The 19,727-nt window shown below is 40.5% G+C and overlaps 1 protein-coding gene and 1 non-coding gene across 2 annotated transcripts in view; both read right to left on the reverse strand.

Annotated features, from left to right (window-relative positions):
• The window catches only part of LOC122804932 (carboxy-terminal domain RNA polymerase II polypeptide A small phosphatase 1-like), a 773,332-nt gene that overhangs the window by 638,301 nt on the left and 115,304 nt on the right, over window positions 1–19,727 (reverse strand). The window lies entirely within an intron of this gene.
• On the reverse strand, window positions 9,601–9,703 carry LOC122805115. Its single transcript, XR_006365322.1, has one exon. It is a non-coding gene; the product is annotated as a U6 spliceosomal RNA (small nuclear RNA).

Below are 19,727 nucleotides of genomic sequence, written 5' to 3' on the forward strand. Positions count from 1 at the left end.
TTCAGCTAATTCAGTAACCCAAATTAAGCCACAATCGAACATATTCACCTTTAGATTTTCTAAATCGCACATGCTCCTTAATCGGTCACTATTTGGCTCTTGATATGGGCTCTCAAACACAGCATTGGTCACCCAATTTTCCCATCATCTGCTCAGATGTACATGGTATCAAAGTTTTGTTCCACCACCAATTTAGTCTATGTGTAATGTGCACAGATACACTTACTCTAGGTCTGTCACCTAAGCAAATCACTTAACCCAAAAGTGATCTCATCCCATAGTAGACAACACTTCTACATTTATTTGTTACGACAATTATGCCAAATGTTACACACTTTACCTGACATCTTAAAACCTTTTTTTTTTTTTTCTTTAAAATTTACTTGACTATAAACAGCACTTAGTTATGGATTCATTTTTTGAGTGGCCGTTCGGCATTTTGTATCACTCTTGGTGTTGAAAACTGTTGCAGACAATGAAAGATGTGCCTACCAGTACAAACTGCTTCTCCACAGAATAGGATCAGATGGCAGGACCAGGTGACAATCAGGAAGTTAACTGTATAGTTACTCAGCATTTAGAAAAATGCAAACACAAATTTATTAAATTTAATATAATTACAATGAAATAACTAAAGTAAAAACTGATTTACAATCAGAAAACCTACTTTACGTGACAACAGTATAATTACAGGGGAAAAAAAAGTCTTTCTTTATGAAAGAGCTCAATGCCTCTGAAATGCAGCCACCTATGAAAAAAATCCCTCTCTTAAATCATTACATCTGAGTGACGGCTCTAGGTGCATCTGCAGTTAACTCCTACTGACGACTCCAGCCGCCAAACATTGCTTGTTCATATTTGCATCAATAATTCCAAAGCCATGCTATGTACAAGTATTTAAAAGATTTCATCATAAAGCTTACAAATAGCAATCTCAACTGCACTAGTGCAAGTAAATAGATATTAACTGTTGCTTTTATAATGTTGATTTATACAGATATAATTTTCACATTATTCTGAAAATCTCAACAGCCAAGTAACACAGACAGAACTCCTTAGCCTCGTATGAAAGCTCTCAGTTAGATGAATAAAATGTTGCTGACAGTATGTGTGTAACTTGAGTGATTACTGAGATTGTAAATTGTTTACAAAATATTACAAATATAATTACTGTGTTTACTGTGACTTATAACATTTAGTTTAAGGCCTAGCACCTAAAGAATACTACCACTATAAAAGTAAAGTAGTTTGTGATGAAGAGTTTGCCATTTATACTTCTTTCATACCCTTATGGTTCCAGAGATATGAACATTTGTTTGAAATATGAGGACATAATTTGAGTCTATCAAAAGGCTTAGGCTCCACCCATTGGAGGTTACAGTGCAAACTTCCTGAGCTCCTTTGGAGTGAATGAGTTATTCAAGACAAAGCATTACTCAAAACTGGGTAGAATCAAAAGCTGCAAAGTGCTCATGGCTCACTTTAAAGAGCCCAAAACAGAATAAGAAAAAACAAAAGTTATGGGAAAGAAGTAGAAAAAACTCCAGAAATCCTTCAAATTTCCAAGACAAAGAACAGCATTATACAATAGATGTTAAAACTGCAAAAACATTCTTTATAGCAACCCAAATTTATATTAGAAAGAGTCAAAACATCCAGTAGGATCCAAAAACAGCACCCCTTTCTATATTACAGAATCATCTAAACAGAAAATTCTTAATCCCTGACATTTGGGATATTCTGCAGTCACCCTAATGATAATGGAACACTTGATGTTCATAATGGGTAATTTGCATATATCCCATGTGCCTCTGTTACAGGAGGTTTGGGAGGTCACTCATTGGAAATTCTAGCTTGGCTGGAGTTTTCATTTAGTTTTTTTCTTATTGAAGTGTGACCTTCTAACTCTGTTTTAATTTGTTATTTGGGATATTCTGCAGTCACCCTAATCATAATGGACATCAGCTGGGTATAACAAACCTGTGTTTCTTATGCCTGGTCAAACACTCTTTTTATGCTATGCTGACGAGGTCATAAGGCTGAAATATGCATATCCATAGCTAGTGGGGTTTAGATTTATTGGCCTGAAATTGTCCATTAAAACAACTTCAAATGTAAAAGTCATGGGCAATCAGAATCGCCATATAGCTGAAACACCTGATGTTCATAAGGGTCATTTGCATATATCCCATGTGTCTCTGTTACAGGAGGTTTGTGAGGTCACTCATTGGAAGTTGTAGCTTGGCTGGAGTTTTCATTTATTTTTTTCTGATTGGTTTTCCAGTGTGACCTAACTCTTTCTTTTAATCCCTGATAAAGCAAGAAATAGCTCAAAACATCTGACAAAACACCTCAACTCCTTCACTTCCCCCCAAGTATCTACTCTGGTATTCAGGCCAACTGAGGGCTACCTGGAGGCAGATAACCCAAATGCGATGACTGCAACAGTGAAACAAGAAGAACATCTACATAAACACTACAAAAAAAAACAAAAAAAAAAACAGAAAGTGACACTAAGACAGACTGCCAAATTCTCACTGAAGTTCAGCATTAACAACTATCTGAAAAAGGGCTACATAAAATCTAATCATTCTGGATGACCACTCTTACAGAAAACATGCCTCAAACTGTAACTCAAAGACTAAATATGAGTTGTAGACGAACTGAAGGAAGCTGCTGCTGCTATCCATAGTGATATGGGAAAGGCTATGGAAGTAGCAACACTTTTTTTGTGTGTAAACAAGCATATTTATTAAATTATCACATAGGACATGGCCAGTCATACATTTATATAAATAAAAACAAACCATAAGGACATAATTTTAGTTGTAAACATTATATATCACTTATAATCTATCCAGCCATTGTCAGTGAAACATTACATAACTCATTCAAATCCTGCCTTCTTTTAAACTTCATTCCTCCTCTGCATGTATTGTTTCTATAATTCCAATTTTTTTCTATGTAATTTGCTCCTACCCTTTTCTAAAGATCCCAATTCCAGTTGTTTTATCTCTGTTACTATAGTCACATCTCATAGTAAAGTTGGTTTAGACTTTTGATTTTCATTTTTCTACTAATTGCTTTTTTTGGCAGCCACCATAATTACGACTCAGGAAGACCTTACTATGTCTAGGTAATTCCGATTCTGTGTCATAGTTAAAAAAAAATAATTTCCTCAGTTACACCAATTTGTTCACCCAATATCTCCAATACAGCCATCTGCAGGAAATCTTTAAATTCTGCCAACTCATTACACCCCCAGAAAATATGCTCCCAATTATCTCTTTCTTTCCCATTACACCTCCACCATTTGCTACCTACCTGAGGAAAAATTCTTTGGAGTCTACTTGGGTTATAAAAATATCTATGTAAACACTTCCAAGCAAATATCCTAAATCTTCTAAATTTTGTTGCACATTTGGGAAACATACATATACCCCCCGACTGGTTCTTTGTGAATTACTTACCCAATCTCTCTTCCCAATCCTGTCTAGCCTCCTCTGATTGATTCTTACAGTTATCAAGTAATACTTTGTATGCTGTACTAATTATTCCTCTTTTAGCAGCAGTTTCTGTTCAAGTTTCTACTAAAAACTCTACTAGTGCTGGTCTTTTGCTTAGGATCCCCCAGTTTCTTTCTCTTTGCCTATACTCTGTCAGTCCTTGATGGGGAAGACAATCTCCAGCCTGCAGTCCAAATAAAGTTTTGGCCTCCTCCCATTCTATTGACTTTTCTTCTCTAATTTATTCCCAATAGCTTGGTTCTTTTGCTAGTTTTCTCCAATAAATTCCAGCCCCCACTTGCCAATTGCCTGTATGCCTAATTGCAGTCATCCCTATCAGCAGAATCTCCTGTCTCCATTCCCATGTTAGCTTAGTTCTTAGAATACTTTCTGCTACTTTACAAATATAATATTCTGTATGGTTATTGTTATTCTCCTTAAAGATCTGCATTCAAAATCCCAGTCTCTCCTTGTTTCTTGAGCTTCCCCTGTTCCATCTTCATCCCCTTCTATTTTGAATTAGAGATTTCTGCTTGTGCTACATATATGAAACTTAACTGTGTGGCTCTGAAAGACCCCTTCAGATAGGGTTATCCCAAACTGCCTTGTTCAATTGGAAGAATCACCTTACCCCACTTGATTCTTGCTGTGTTACCCTCCCAGATAAAATCCTTCAGCTCTTCATTAACTGCTACCCACAACTTTTCCTCTGGTTGATAAAAATATGCCTGGCCTGTGTATAAAAATAAAGGTACTAAACATTTTAACTGCTTGTATCTTGCTATCCATATAACACAGCTTCCAATTTCTCAATTTTTGTATTATATTTTCTTTAGTCTCTTCCCATATATCCTTAGCTGCCACACCAGAACCCTTTCTAATCCATACTCCTAAGTACTTCATTTTATCATGTCCCCATAAATATGGATATTGCTGAACCAATTAGTGTGTGGGTACATAATTTACAGCTATTGCCTTTCTTTTAGCTTCATTAATTTTGTATCCCGAAATTTTTGAAACTAATGTTCCACAACATTGAAATGTCATTTTCTGGTTTTATCAGGTATAAAATAATATCATCTGTAAATACGGCCCATTTGCTTGACTATCATACCAATTATATCATTGGATTATTGAGTTTCTTATTTTCTTTGCCAATGGCTCTAAATATTGTGCAAACAACAAAGGGAAAAAGGAAACCCTGCCTGGTTCCTCTGCTCAAACAGAAATTTTCAGAGAAGAACACACCCACTTTAATTTTCGCCTCCTATTCCTCATATACATCTCCTTCTAATAAACCTTAACAATTTTATCAGGTAATGCAAACAGTTCCACTGCCCTGCTCATAAAGTCCCAGCTAACTCTATCAAACACTTTTTCTGCATCAAGACCCACCAACAGCAATAGTATTTTCTTACATTCAGCTTCCCTCTGAATCAACAATGTTCTGTTAATGTTGTCAAATGTTTGCCTCACCTCCACAAAACCACACTGATTCACATCTATCAATTTTGGCATCATCTTTGCCATTCTTTTAGCCATTATACACCAAACACTTTACAATCATGGTTTAGGATTGAAACGGGCCTGTATGAAGCTGGATCTGATGGGTATTTACCCTCTTAAAAGTATTACAGCCACCACTGCTTTCTTCCAGGATGTTGGTGCTTCTCTTCCTCTTAGAATACTATTAAACAACACTTTCCAGATCTTTCAGTTTTTTCCTCCTTAGCTTCTAAACTTGCAAAAGAACATCTCTTCCTGGGGACTTTCCTATGGATTGGCTATACATCACCATTTTTATCTCATCTCCTCCTACCCTGTTAGCAACTGAGCCTCATCTGCCTCTAACCTTGGCATATTTAATTTTCCCATAAACTTTTCCATTTGTACGTTTTCTTGATCTCCTTATTTCTCTGGTTATACAGACTTTCATAAAATTTTCGAAATATTTCTAGTACCACTACAAGGGTTCTTGTTATCTTCCTTGTTACAGGCTCCCTAAATTTGGCAACAACCCTTTCTACTTTCTTTTGCCAGAGTCATTGCTAAAAGTTTTTGTGCTGCAGCATTATCATCAAAAACAGTTGCTTAACAGCAAACATTCTGAACTCATGCATATCATCAAGGTAATCCTTTTTTTTGCTTAGCATTCTGCAATTGCTGCTCTTCTTGTTCTGTGAGACTCTCCCAATTCTTCAACATTTGTCAATCCCTTCTAATAATTCTTGTTACTTCTTAACCAAACCTCTCTAATTTCCACTCTATTTTTAAATTCCACTTTAATTTTATCCCATTCCTAGCTATATTTTCAGAAGAAATTTCTACCTTCTCCAATAACTCCCAAATAATTTCCACTAACCATTCTTTAAATTCTTCTCTTTTCAGCAGATAGGTGGGAAAGCACCAGTGTCTCATTTTTATTTAATTACCCTGCGTTTTATTAAACTTATTACTGGTGCGTGATCTGATACTCTTATTGGATGCATATCAAAACTTACAATTAAATGCACATGTTCCTGTGAAAAGTAAGTTCTGTCTAGCCTAGCCCAGTTTTTGTATCTTGGAGAATAGCATGTAAATTCACTCTGAACTCATACTACTGAATTCATATCTTCCTTTACAAATATTTTCAAAAACTTCTTCAAACATCACCCCCCTTTGTTATATTTTCCCTTCTGATGAAAAACAGATCTAGAGCTTATGGGTATTCTGGTGGACCAGCCCTAGGGGTCGTGGGTAGAGTTCTTCCACATTTACAACAGCAAAAAAGATCATGTATCAGACTAACCACCTGGATAGAGCATGCTTGCAAAACTTCTTACCCAACACAGATGTGGCAAAGGACATGAAGTGCTGTGTCAGTCCTTTCTCAAAGGCTTTGTTGAGTCCACAAAAACTAAGCAGTCTGTTGATTCTTGTAGTGAAAAAGTCTGATGGGGGAAATGGTAATTTAGACCGATTCAAATTAGCTTCTATGGCTTCTTGGACATAGAGGCTCCCTCCTCTTATAAAAAGTTATTGAAGTATGAAGGAAAGCATGAAGCTGAAATCCTGAGAGAAGTGACTATTTACAATTTTGAAGGGTAGTTTTACATTAACTGACGCTGCAGGTTTAGAGAGAGAGAGGATCAGATCTTCCAGTACAGAACAGGATATCTGAATAGGACTCAGACTGAAGTCCTACTTAACAAGGCTGTGCATTCCTTCAGTGAGGATACTGAAGTCAAATTTTGGCCTGAAAGAATACTTTCTTAACCCACAGACTAAATATCTCAGTTGGGCTAATGACTGCCATGAAATTTTGCAGGTAAGATTTCCACTTGGAATGGGAATACAAAGGCCTGAGATTATACCTAGCAAATTTACTAGTTTTTAGTGCATGCAGCAATCCAAGGAAGATTTATGGATGTAATACTTATTCATATTGCAGTCATATACATTTAAAATGACTAACAGCAGCATAAGTAGTGGAAGACAAGACAAAGACAACCAGGAAATGGACTTAAAGGTCTAAATAACACCACTGGCTACAAACTTAGTCATGATCCTCGAAAAGCAGAAACTTTGAAACATTTACTGTGATATCATCCAACACTAGCTTACAGCCACACTGTACTGCTGCCAACTGCAAGCACAACAGGAGCATAATTAAATAAGTGACACAATATAACTTCACAGATAGACAAATTACTCATTTAGTGACGGCCTCAAGTCACTGAGGTCATCCATAACAAACCTTCTTTACTTTTAAGCATGCCACTAAAAACTCTCATCAGCTGCAGATTTAGAACCTTCAAGAAAAGACAGTCAAGCAATAATAGCTAAATACTTCACTTTGCTGATTTGCACAGGATTAAAATAAAATCACACTGACTGCGGTACAAAATTTAAGTTCCGGACAAAAAGCTTGTGAGAATGCATCTATTGGGGAAAAAAAAGCCACCTCCAATTTCACACCCTATCAGATCTTAAGCTACTAGACAGTAAGAGAAATTGTAGCATTTAACGGCAGGTATTCAACAAATTCTGAGATAACAATGGCAAGAGGGTTGGACACATCAAGCCACCTGTGGATTAAATAACTCTTGTTTTTCTTATCTCATATCAACTTAGCAAGGTTAGAAAAAAAACATTTTCCTTGACAACTGATTGCAAAGTCTGACTGGCTCCAAAAAGTGTGAGTACCTGCAATTTACATAAAAGTAGGCTTACCATACGTCCGGGTTTCCCCAGACATGTCCTCTTTTTGTGCTCCTGTCTGGGCGTTTTTAAAAATTCTGCGATTTGTCAGGGTTGTGAGCTGTGACCCATAGGAGTGCACGCTCCTGCGCATTTTCAGGTATTATTTCCATTGTACGTGCCCATCTGCTCACTCGCTGTACTGCGGCAATTCTCCCATTCGCTGAGAGATGGAGCTGCGCGCCAAGGAGGCGCCGACTGCTGCTAAGACTGTTTCGTCATCGAAGCAGGAGCACGCTGATGCTTGTAAGGAAGAAAAACCTTTTTAAGTGAGGAAGCTGACAGGGACAGGGTCCAACTCTGAGGTACCAATTTTTTGCTTCCTGGTATCTTGCACAGTTCACCTCCCTCTGAGAGAGGCAGTCTAGCGGCTAGTCCTCTCCATTCCTGTCTCTTCCCAGCAGGTTTACTGAACTAGATTAAACACATACTCCCAAGAATGAAAAATTTACATACATTTGTGACTTTTAAAAAAGAAAATGTCATGAGATTTAATTCATATCCAACAATGTGTACATGGTGGAAACTGAAGAGGAAAGGAATGCTACAGAGGGGAAGAAACAGTGAAGCCATTTTCTTTTTATGCATGGGAAAGTGAAGATAATTGCATTGGGAGAAAAATTAACTCTTGAGAAAGAAAGACACTTTTACTCATTTGTTGACATTTATTAACTGGGGAAGCCCAACTGGGCAGAGAGCCCTTTTTCACCACAGGCCCAAGGAGAAAAGCTCAGAGAATACAAAATTATAGACAAACAGTTCTAAAGGGACACAGTAGTAGTCAGTAGTCATGATATAAAGCAGGTGGAAAACATAGGTGGTTTAAGACACTCAATGTCTCTGACTGACAAAGGATGAAAAGAGTTAGACAAAAGTAGTATAGCATAGTTGTATTAGGTAAATTATATATTGGGAACTGCTAGAAAATACTTGTGGGGAGTACATGAAGAGGAATGGGTACGTTAAGTGGGTTGGGAATGTTAGTATTAATATGGGGAAGCCATAAGGGGGAACAGAAGAGAGGCTGGACATAAGTGTAGAGTCTAGCTGTTTAATGAATCATGCATATTGCAAAGTTCATAATATGAGATGAGTTGAAGCATTCCACAACTAATAAATTTCAGTATGGTGAACTGGGAAAGGTAACAATGCTATATTATAGGTTCGTAGGAATTTACTAGGCTATTGGACTTGAGGCCCTTATAAGCCTAGGCAAGAGTTTAGCCCATGTTTAGACAAATCAGCATCCGATGCCCCTGTCCAGCAGGGACATGAGTGGAATCCCAGAGGTGCATTTTCTGTTTCCCATCCAGTTATCCGGGTTGCACTTAAAAAGGAGTAAAGCGGTACTATACTTGACATAAAGAGAGAGTCTATTCCACAGATGGGGGCGTCTCTGGGACACAAATTTGTCCTGTCAACAAGTCCTGCTGATATCACAGATCGGGCCGAGGCTGCGTGTATGGGTTACTCGAGTGGAGCTTGGCTTGCGGATATGCAGCAGTCTCATCAAGGCAAGGTCCAAGATCGCCTTGTATGCCAAAGGTCACCTCTGAGGAGTCTGTACGAAACAGAGACTTCTTAGCTTTCTGACATAGCTAAAGAAGGGTTTATATAACAGTTACCTTTGGAGGAAATAGATACACTAACCTCATACTCAACTTTATACCTTCTAATGGTACATTTAAGATTTTTGCTAGCATTTTTTTAGTTTTTTTTTAACATGCTGAGATGGAGATTTATTCTTTTGCTAACAATTTATCAATATGAATAGTCCACCATTTTATCAATATGAATAGTCCGCCATAAGGGTTTGTTCTTAAATTTAGCACTATAATTGGAGCAGGTAGAGACAAATATGGGATGCTTCATGAAATTCATTATCATTCTTGCACAGGGTTCATGTTAACCATCTCTGTATTGTTGCAAGAGTGTCTTTCATTTGTTGTACTATCTACTTTGAAAGCACACACACATACCATACGTGCGTGTGTGTTAGCTATGCCCACATAAATGTAACGCCAAAATTCTTATCTGCTTTGGTATGCCTTTGCCCTCTGTCATGGCTAAAAAAAATAATCTTTGGGCCAGCTCACCTACCAGTAACAAACAAGTAAACGACTTGGAAAGTAATTATACTGTCTACACTCCTTACTGGAATTTCCTTAGATGAGATCTGAAAGCCAAGCAATCATTTGCAGTTGGAAGATTAAGTGAAGACCTGCTTCAGTTCAGCCAGATTATTGTCCACATTGAAAAGTACTGGTTGTGTATGACTTTGTCCAGACCCACTGGACCAGAACTAGTATGAAAGGAAATCCATGAAGTTAAGGCTCATGCCATGCATTATACATAAATTGTTTTATCCAGCTGCTCCCTGTTGGACCATCTTATGTGATCCTGTTGATGTCGTAACAACTTAAACCCTGAACATAAGAATTGTTCACAGACTGGTTGTGAAGTTAATTTCAGAATGACTCTGTAAACAGGCATGTGTTTATGTGCACAAAGTATTTTCTCTGATAAATGAATCTGCCCTATTTTGTAATTTTCATTTGTATTGCTGTGAAACAGCCATACCCATTTGTGCAACATACCCAGTGTGTTTACACTTTACACTTCTGTTGTATGCACTGCCTGAGATTTAGAAACTTCACTGATAACGTAGTGATTTTTTATCAATTCTAGATCCAGACAGGAAGACATAAGAACTTGGCAATGATGTAAACTATTTTCTTCATTAGAAATAAATGTGAGCTGACAAGTTAACTTTGCTTTATTACTTTATAGTCTTCTAGACTATATAGACTATGAGCTTAGCACATTCTACAGATTGAATTATTACCTACCACTCAGCTCTCATGAGTAGAAAGTTGAATCAATTTCTTCTCTGATACCATACCAGTACCATAACATAAATGGGACATTACCCCCTCACCCCGGCGCTTCCTACTGCCCATCCGGTGAACTAGTACAGTACAACATTGCCGAGTTATAGACGTCTTTTACTTCAAAAATGTATTTTAATTGACATTCTCCTAGCTAGTCTGTCAGTATTTCAGGTTAACATTATTAATACTTTACTAGTGTCCCTAATTATTTGTGTGTTTGTTCACAATTCTGGTGAGATTTGTCACAGACTAGCTGAGAGCCATGGTTCACCGTTATGTTTCACTGACAACCCAAATACTCACGTTTTGTTCTTAAACAGGGTGCCAGAACAATCAGCTGTTTAAATATTATACAACAAAGCAAATACAATTGCCCAAACCCTTACCCAGCCATCTCATACACTCCAAAAGTAGTTCACTTGCATCGCACCATGAAGGTCACAGTTTTGGACACAGTACTTGACACAGGGCTATGAAAGGGACAAGCCTAAGTAGAAGTTGGATGGATTAAGAAAGTTTACCCTTCAGAACTTGGCTTCCCGGGTAAGTGGCATTTTCCAAAATATTTTTTAAGACTCTTAGTAAAACAAGAGGGAAGGAAGTAGTGTAGCACATTGTCTCGACTTCACAGAATTTCTCAGAATGTCCATTTTTTTCTCATTTGTGGTTTTGTTCCTCACAAAGTTTATTTTTTTCTGGCAAATCTTTTGAGGATTGAGGTCACTAAATAATTGCTAGAGACTTGTTATATGCTTCATCTCCTTCAGAACTTTTATGCTAACAGAAATTTGCTAGAACATGTTTTGTAAGTTTACACGAGCATCATTTAATATCTGACCTGATTTTTGAGCCTTTGTCTACCCTTTCTTTTTTTTCTGTTATCATTAGTGGAAGTGAATCGCATTGTCAGCTTGAAGACATAAAATTTAACAAAGTTTAGCCCATGAAAATGCCGAAACGTCATTAGTTTACGGATGCAATGAAGGCCAAGTACCCATGTTTTCATGCAGGTAGATATGAATGGGAAGCAGAATGCATGACATGTGGTGGCAGAACTTTCATTTCTGTTGCAAATAAGGGTGCATTTGATTTGAATGCGCACATAAGCACCCAGAAGCATGTTAAAATGTTTGAGGAGAAAGTTCATCCTCAAAAATCACCAATTGTTTTGTAACACCTGGTTTGAAAATTGATGAATCAGTGTCAGCGGCTATAGGAACTCTGTCGTTTTATGCCGTTAAGCATCATCACAGTCATAGGTCGATGGACTGCAGTTGTGGCGTGTTGAAAACAATATTACCCAACTCTGACATTGCATGAAGAGTTTCGTGCACCCGGACTAAAACGGAAGCAATTGTCAACTTTGTCCTGGCTCCGCATTCTGTCGAATTGGTGGAGAAAGTACTTTACCATCTACGTTACTGTGGGGTCGCAACGGATGGTAGCAATCATGGTTCACTGAAGTTATTTCCGATCCTCTTACAGTATTTTGACTGGAAAAAAGGTGGCATACAGTTGAAACTTGTTGACGTTCACAGCACCCCTAATGAAACTGCAGATACAATTTCCAGATGCGTTAATGACAGCTTAGACAAGCACCACTTATTTCAGAAATGTATTGCCTTCGCAGGAGATAACTGCAATACTAATTTTGGCGGTGTCAGGTGTGGAGCTGATGACTAACGTTTTTGCTAATTTGAAGAAAAAGATTGGAACGTTAGTTGGAGTTGGCTATCCAGCTTTACGGCTACTTTTCAATTTACACCATTCGAACTGAATAACTGAAAGACTACTGTGAATTTGTTGAGGTGGAGTATCGTTTACCACAGCAAAACTAAATGGTTGTCATTATTTCCAGGCATTCAGCGGCTGTTGCAGATGTTTCCCACTTTAAAGTCTTTTTTCTTGTCTCAAAAAAGTCCACCTGTTGTAATACGAAAGTTCTTTGAAAATGATATGCATAAAGTTTACCTTTGGCAAGTGCATTCACTGATGAGTGTATTCCATTCGCACATTGAAGAAACTGAACATGAAAACAACACGCTGCTGGAGGTTACATACTGCCTGAAATCTGTTCACAGTGTTCTCACATGCTGTGCGCAAGATGAGTTTATGTCACTTAAGGTGAAAGAACTTTTAATGAAGTTGCGTAAAGATGGACTAGAAGACTGTTGTGATGCGTTCTGTACACAAGTGATCACAATGTATAGAACATGTTAGGAGTATCTGGAAATGTGGACAGAACCACTGGAGGAGTTCAGTAGATTTGCACGGATGACAAAAATTGAAATTCCAAGTTGGAATGAAGTTGAACAAACTGTGTTATATCTCAGAGAAAAGGGAGTTGCATGTTGACGATTCCAAATGTTTTGATCAATTTTGCAATTTGAAGAAATTTGTTGAGGCTAATCTTAACGAGGAAGACTTCAAAGAGATTCTGGCTCATGAGAGATGGGTGAAATACTTCAACAGTTGCAAGAACAGGAGTGTTTGGGAGGGTGGCCTAACGGTTAAGGTGTTTGCCTTACAACCACAAGGAACAGGGTTTGAGTCTCACAAGGGATAATTGGCTAGACTTAAAATGACTCACAAGGGCAGTTAGTAGGGTTTGAGTCTCACAAGGGATAATTGGCTAGACTTAAAATGGCTCGCAAGGGCAGTTAGCCTAGTACTAATCTATGAACCCATGTTTCTCAGAAATTATTGTGATCGCGGAGTTTTTCTTTGCAATTCTGGCACATAACGCAAACGCTGAACAGGTATTTTCACTGATGCAAAGCCAGTGGACAAAGGAAAGGAACAAGTTGTCAGTTGAATCAATCAAAGGAATTCTGTTCGTGCAGCATAATTTTAAGCATATGTCATGCAGAGACTTTCACACATACCTCTGCACCCAGCAGAATTTACTCAAAGCAATTAGTTCTTCCGAAAAATATGCTTGGGCTAAAGCACAGGCTCAGTCAGACTTGTCAGGTTTTTCGGGGAACCAAGAAACATGAGGATATTGATTTCTGCAACATAAAATAGAAGTTATGTTCTTACCATAACGTTCCATGTTAGTTGTCTTCTTCTTCTTGCTGGATGGGTTCACTCTAAAGCTCGAGAGTTGGTTCCATATATCCCACAATGCTAGGCGAGAGTTACCTCAGATCTCGTTTGTAAGCTAACCCCAGCTTATAACAGAAACAGTATAACTGTAAAAAACAGAATCCACCTCTAACAACAGGAAGAAGAAGGGTGACCTACATCCTGAAACAAGAAATATGCCTAATAGCATATAGCTAAGAAAGAGGTGGTAGAAAGAGAGGTCACGATCACAACTCCTCTAGGTCTGTCCAGGCCAGGGGAAGGAAGAAGAAGACAACTAACATGGAACGTTATGGTAAGAACATAACTTCTATATGTTGTTGTCTATCTCATTCTTGCTGGATGGGACCAGCACCTTGTCCCGGGTGGCCTAACGGAACAGACTCCTGAGAACAGTAGAACCAAAATTAGCTCTATGCCTAGAAGCTAAATCCAACTTATAATGGGAAATAAAAGTGTGAGGAGTAGCCCAAGTAGCCGCTGCACAAATGGTGTCAATAGGCAGTCTGTCTTGGAAGGCTAGAGAAGTAGCCAAAGCTCTGGTGGAATGGGCTTTAGGCTTATTAGGCAGTTTTGGTGTCTAATCTCATAAACAAGGGTAATCAGAGATGTTAGCCATCTGGATAAAGATACCTTTGAAACTGGAAGTCCCTTTCTGCTTTGAGACAAACAGCTGATCAGATTTTCTGAATTGTTTCGTCCTGTCCAAGTAGTACCTTAATTGACGATGAACATCCAGACAGTGTAATTTTGTTCAGACCTATTTGAATACTCCGGAAAAAGACAGGGAGGTCAATGCATTGGTTTAGATTTGATGTTGAAACCACCTTAGGCAAAAAGGACGGGTTAGTTCGTGAAACTCTGTCCTTATGGAACACAAGGTAAGGAGAACGACAACTGAGTGCTTGAAGTTCTGAAATTCTTCTAGCTGATGTGATAGCCATCAGAAAGAGAGTTTTCCATGATAATAACTTTAAGGAACATGAAGCTGCAGGTTGGGAAAGAATCAAAGAAGCAAGAACTAAATTTAGGTCCCAAGGAGAAGGAGGATTTCTTACAGGAGGTCTGAGAAGAAAAACTCCTTTCAAAAAGATTCAGAAATACCCACATGGAAATTAGAAATAGCTGCCAATTGAACCTTAAGAGTAGATGGAGATGAACCTGCATGGAAGAGTTCAGCAAGAAAATCAAGGACTAGTTGGATGGAAGCGTGAAAGGATCTATGTCCTTTCCTTGTGCCCAATATGTTACTCAAATAAATCTTCGAGTGGAAGATTTATGGGAAGCTATCAAAATATCTCTAACAGAGTGAGATAATTGAGGAAGCCTGGCTACGGTTGGAAGTGGAGGAACCAAGCAGTGAGGTTCAGAGAGGGAGGGAGCGATGAAACTGACCCGACTGATGGATCAAAAGATCTGGAACTAGGTCCAGATTCCACGGTCGCCCAAAAGAAATCGATGCAGAAAGGGGAACCACACTTGTCGAGGCCAGTAAGGAGCAATGAGGATCAATGAGGCCTTCTGAGCGATAGCTTTCTGTATTACTTGAGAGATCAGTGGGAAGGAGGAAATGCATACAGAAGTCCCCGGGCCAAACTTGGACTAGGGTTGGCCTGGTAAAGGGAATAGAGTGAAGTATTTTCTGCACTTGCTGTTTTGGGGAGTAGCAAAAGATCGCAGCAAGGCTGACCCCACTTGAGAAATATCTCTCACTACAGAGTCTTTCAGAGACCACTCGTGAGGCATGAGTATAGCTCTGCTCAACTTGTCCGCAATGTGATTGGACTTCCGGGATGTGCGTTGCTATCAGAAAACGCTGAGAAGAAATCGCCCATTGCCACAGTCTGAGTGCTTCGACACAGGGGTATGATCTGGTTCCGCCTTGTTTGTTGATGTACCACACTACAGACATATTGTCTGTCTGGATTGCAATCGCTCCCAAGGGAAGAGAGTGTTGAAGGGCTTGCAACGCTAAAAGCACTGCTCTCATCTCCAGAACATTTATGTGCAAGTGGCATGGTTGCCATGTGCCCTGGACTGTCCTGCCCTGATAATGCCCCCCACCCGATCAGGGAGGCATCCGTCAGAGTAGCAACCGGAGGAGGTGGAACAAATGGTCTCCCCAACAGGAGCTGGGGAAGACATCCACCACATGAGATGCTTTTGCACGCGTGATCATAATGGTGTGAGACATTGGAAGTTCCTGGTATGACCATTGAGAAAAGAGCATCCACTGAAGGATCCGCATGTGGTATCTGGCCAATGGAAGGAGGGGTATGGCCGCTGCCATGATTCCCAACACCTTTAGAACTAACCTGGCTTGGGCTCTGTTGTTGTTGAGAAGTAGTGATACCAATTTTTGAATGTCTGATATCCTTTGGTTCGTTAGTGTTGCAGACATGTTTACAGTATCTAAATTTGTGCCTATGTAGGTAATAGTACAAAACAGACTTTTCGCAATTTATTGAGATACCCAGTTTTTGACAGACGCGAAAAGTGTAATCTCTGGCCATCAGGAGATGCTTGGTGGGAGCTGTGAGGAGCCAGTCGTCCAAATATGGAAACACCTGGAACAGAAGTGAGAAGCTACCACTGCCATGCATTTGGTAAACACCGGGGCGGTGGTGAGACCAAAGGGCAGGGCCCTGAATTGAAAATGACTGGTTCCCAGCCTGAAGCGGAGGAATCTTCTGGAGCGCCTGTTCATTTTATGTGATAGTCTGAAGGTCTATAGAGCACATCCAGTTTCCTTTTCCCAATAGGGGAAGAATGGATTGCAGCGTGACCATCCGAAATCTTGTTTTCTTGACCGATCTGTTCAAGATACTGAGATCCAAAATTGGTCTCCAGTCCCCTGTTTTCTTTGGAACTAAAAAGAACCTTGAGTAGATTCCGGATCCTAGTTGGTCTGCTGGCACTGGCTGAATAGCTCTTTTGCGAGCAGTTTTGAAATTTCCAAAGCTGCTATATCCCTTTGAGCGGTGGAACATCTGGAAGGGATTTTTGACTGACTTGGAAAACGAAGAAAGGGAATAGAATAACCTTCGAAATGATGGACTGTACCCATTTGTCTTGTGTCAAGGATAGCCAGGCTTCTGGGTACAGTGACACCGACTGCCTCCGAAGATGGGCAGTCGGGCAACACCTCAGGGATGCTGAAAGGGCTGATTGCCCTGGTTCTGACCCTCTGCCTCTAGGGCGACGTCTACCATTGTTGTTCCCCTCTGCCTCTGGCGGGAACCGACTCCAGGCGAAGTCCCTTGAGATTGTTTGAACCACATCTTTCCTCCCTTCTGGCCTTTGGGGTAAGGCCTAGAAGGAGTGGAAAACGGACGGCAGAAAGGGTCTTGCCATCCGACCTAGTCAGGGTTTCTTTCACTTGTGGACCAAAAATAGATGATCCATCAAAAGGGAGTTCGTGAAAGACGCCTTGAAAGGTTCCGCATCCAGGCGCCCTGTTCCTGCTCGCTCCATCGGCCGCATAAGAGGAGGCGCATGGAGGAGTTGGAAATAGAATTAGGATAGCCAGCTGCGTGTTCATTTCTCTTGAAACCCGCAGCTGTATCAGCATTTCACTTAATCAAGTCCCTTTGAAGACGAGTGAAATGGCACAGGTAGTTCAGCTAACGCATAGTAAATGTCGCTGAGGAGAACATCCGCCTATCCATGGACCTAGATTCCTTGTTAGGTGGATGGACAGGCACTGAAGGATCAGCCAGTTCCTTCTTTGTGCAGCTACCACCATAGCATCCACAGAGACTCCTTTTGATAAAAATTCCTTGTCTGATGGAGCTGTGATGAATTTGGAGGGTCTCCTGGGAGTGGGGTCCACTGAATCAGGAGCCGCCCATGCCTTTTAGCAACCACCTGCATGAGGGGGTCGGGACACCCAGGAGGTGGAAGGGCGAGAGCCAAACGCCTCAAGATACACAGATTAGGGTTGAGGGCTGGCCAATTTCTCTGTTTAAGGATCTCCAGAATGTCTGCAAATGAGACATCTTCAGAAGAGGGGAACCCTCAGAATCATCCAGATCTGTGTCCGACGTGATAGACTCAGGTGAGTCAATGTGCTTCCTCTTCCGAGGGGGCTCTTCTGCCAAATCAGGAGAGGCCTCGAAGAGGATGAAATCCCCAAAGGGAGCTCCTGAGGAGTTGGCTCTCTGCGGTCCGGGATGAGGGAGTGAGTCGACTTACCCTGAGGCAGCATAGAGGGAGGGGCAGCCGACTGTGGAGTAGAGCCAGGCTCTAACACACTCCGCATGACCTCGCACCCCTGTCAGGCAGAGCCAGAGGTCCCCGCCCGAGGAGCTAAGGACCCCCGCACCGACAGTGATGGCTATTCCTCCATGGAAGAAAACGAGGGGAGCCGAAGACAATTGTCTCCAAGAGAGTCGAAGGAGGAAGGAGTTGATGGACCGACAGGCACCGACTGATGGGTCGGGCTCTGAAGGATCTGGGCTAGTGCCTCAGACTTGAGTAGTCGACTCACCACCCTCTGAAGGTCATGATCGGACAACCTCGGCGACCTAGAGGAATGAGACCTTTGGCCCGTTCAGACAGCAGGGGAGATCCTGGGAGCCAAGAGAAGGTGACCTAGACCTCTTTCTGGTTGTCGGCTCAAGATCTCGATAACCTCGGCTCCGCGAGAGCCGGTGGCCCCAGGAAACTGTGGACTGAGTCTTATCGGCTCCAGCCGGAGCCGATAAAGGCAAAGGTTGAACAACCTGAGGTCTCGCCTGTAGCCGAAGACCTCGATGCCTTGGAGGGCTTCCTGTTGAGACAGACAGGGAATCCTCAGGCTTCAACAAGCCTCTCAATATGAGCTTGTTTTTTCTTTCCTGCAGGACCCTGGGGCTGAAGCCATGGCAGACAGCACAGGAGTCCTGCAGGTGCAAAGGCCCCAGACAATAGACACAAGAAGTGTGAGCGTCTGTCAGAGACATTTTCTGACAGCACGCATCACACTTCTTGAATTTTTAGACATAGCCTAACTGGTGAACACAAACACACACTCAAACACACCAGTTATACCCTGTCAGAATAACAAACTTTAGTAAAAAAAAAAATACTAAAAAATAAAGTACAATAAACAGTAGTACACTACACAAACACTCCCTAGGGAAGGGAAGGCCTAAGGCCCAAGGGAAGAACTAAAAGTTCTTTTAACAAGAAACGGGAAAAAATTAGGTTCGGGGATAAGTTCAAAGAACTACACTAATTTAAGAATAATTAAACTAAAAAAGGGGAAAAAAGAGTAACTTTTTATAGAAAAAGCTAAAACTTACCAGGAACCGGTAGAATAACCAACCTCGATCTGAGGTAACTCTCGCCTAGCATTGTGGGATATAGTGGAACCAACTCTCGAGCTTTAGAGTGGACCCATCCAGCAAGAATGAAGGCGAGATAGACAACTTAACATCTGTTAATTAAATATATTAAATATAAAATCATGCATTATATATGCCTTCTCTATTCTTAACACCGAATCGTTGTTTGTACTTGTAATTTGTTGCATGGCCAGAGGTGCCGAAGGCAGAAGCTATTTTTATTATTTTTGGTATTTGTGACATTTTGTTGCGAGTGACACAGCACCCTCTTTTTCGTATAACCAAATATGGTAACCCTACATAAAAGAGCACTTTGCTTTATGAGGGAGGAAACTGATGGGAGTAGGTGGGAGAGGAGAACTGCCCAGAGACTTGCATCATGGTTTAGCTGCTACCAACATTTTCAAGCATTTAGATCATGGTTTAGATACTGCTATTTTTTCAAAGCCCTCACTAGAACCCTGACAGCATGTGTGATGTCCGGGAAAGCTGACCAGTGTAGTCAGTGTTGTAAGTGCTGCCCTAGTTTGGAAGAAAACACTCGTTAATCAAAACCATCCAGTAGCCTAGGAAAAATGTTGTAAAAGTAGTTACTTGAACAAAGACAGACCCAAGCTGCTAAAATGCATTTCTACACTTGTACAGCCTGAACACCTCCTGACAAGTGACCCTGA

This window comes from Protopterus annectens, chromosome 6.part0 (genome assembly GCF_019279795.1).
Source record: "Protopterus annectens isolate FY-2018-M chromosome 6.part0, PAN1.0, whole genome shotgun sequence".
Taxonomy (NCBI): Eukaryota; Metazoa; Chordata; order Ceratodontiformes; family Protopteridae; genus Protopterus; species Protopterus annectens.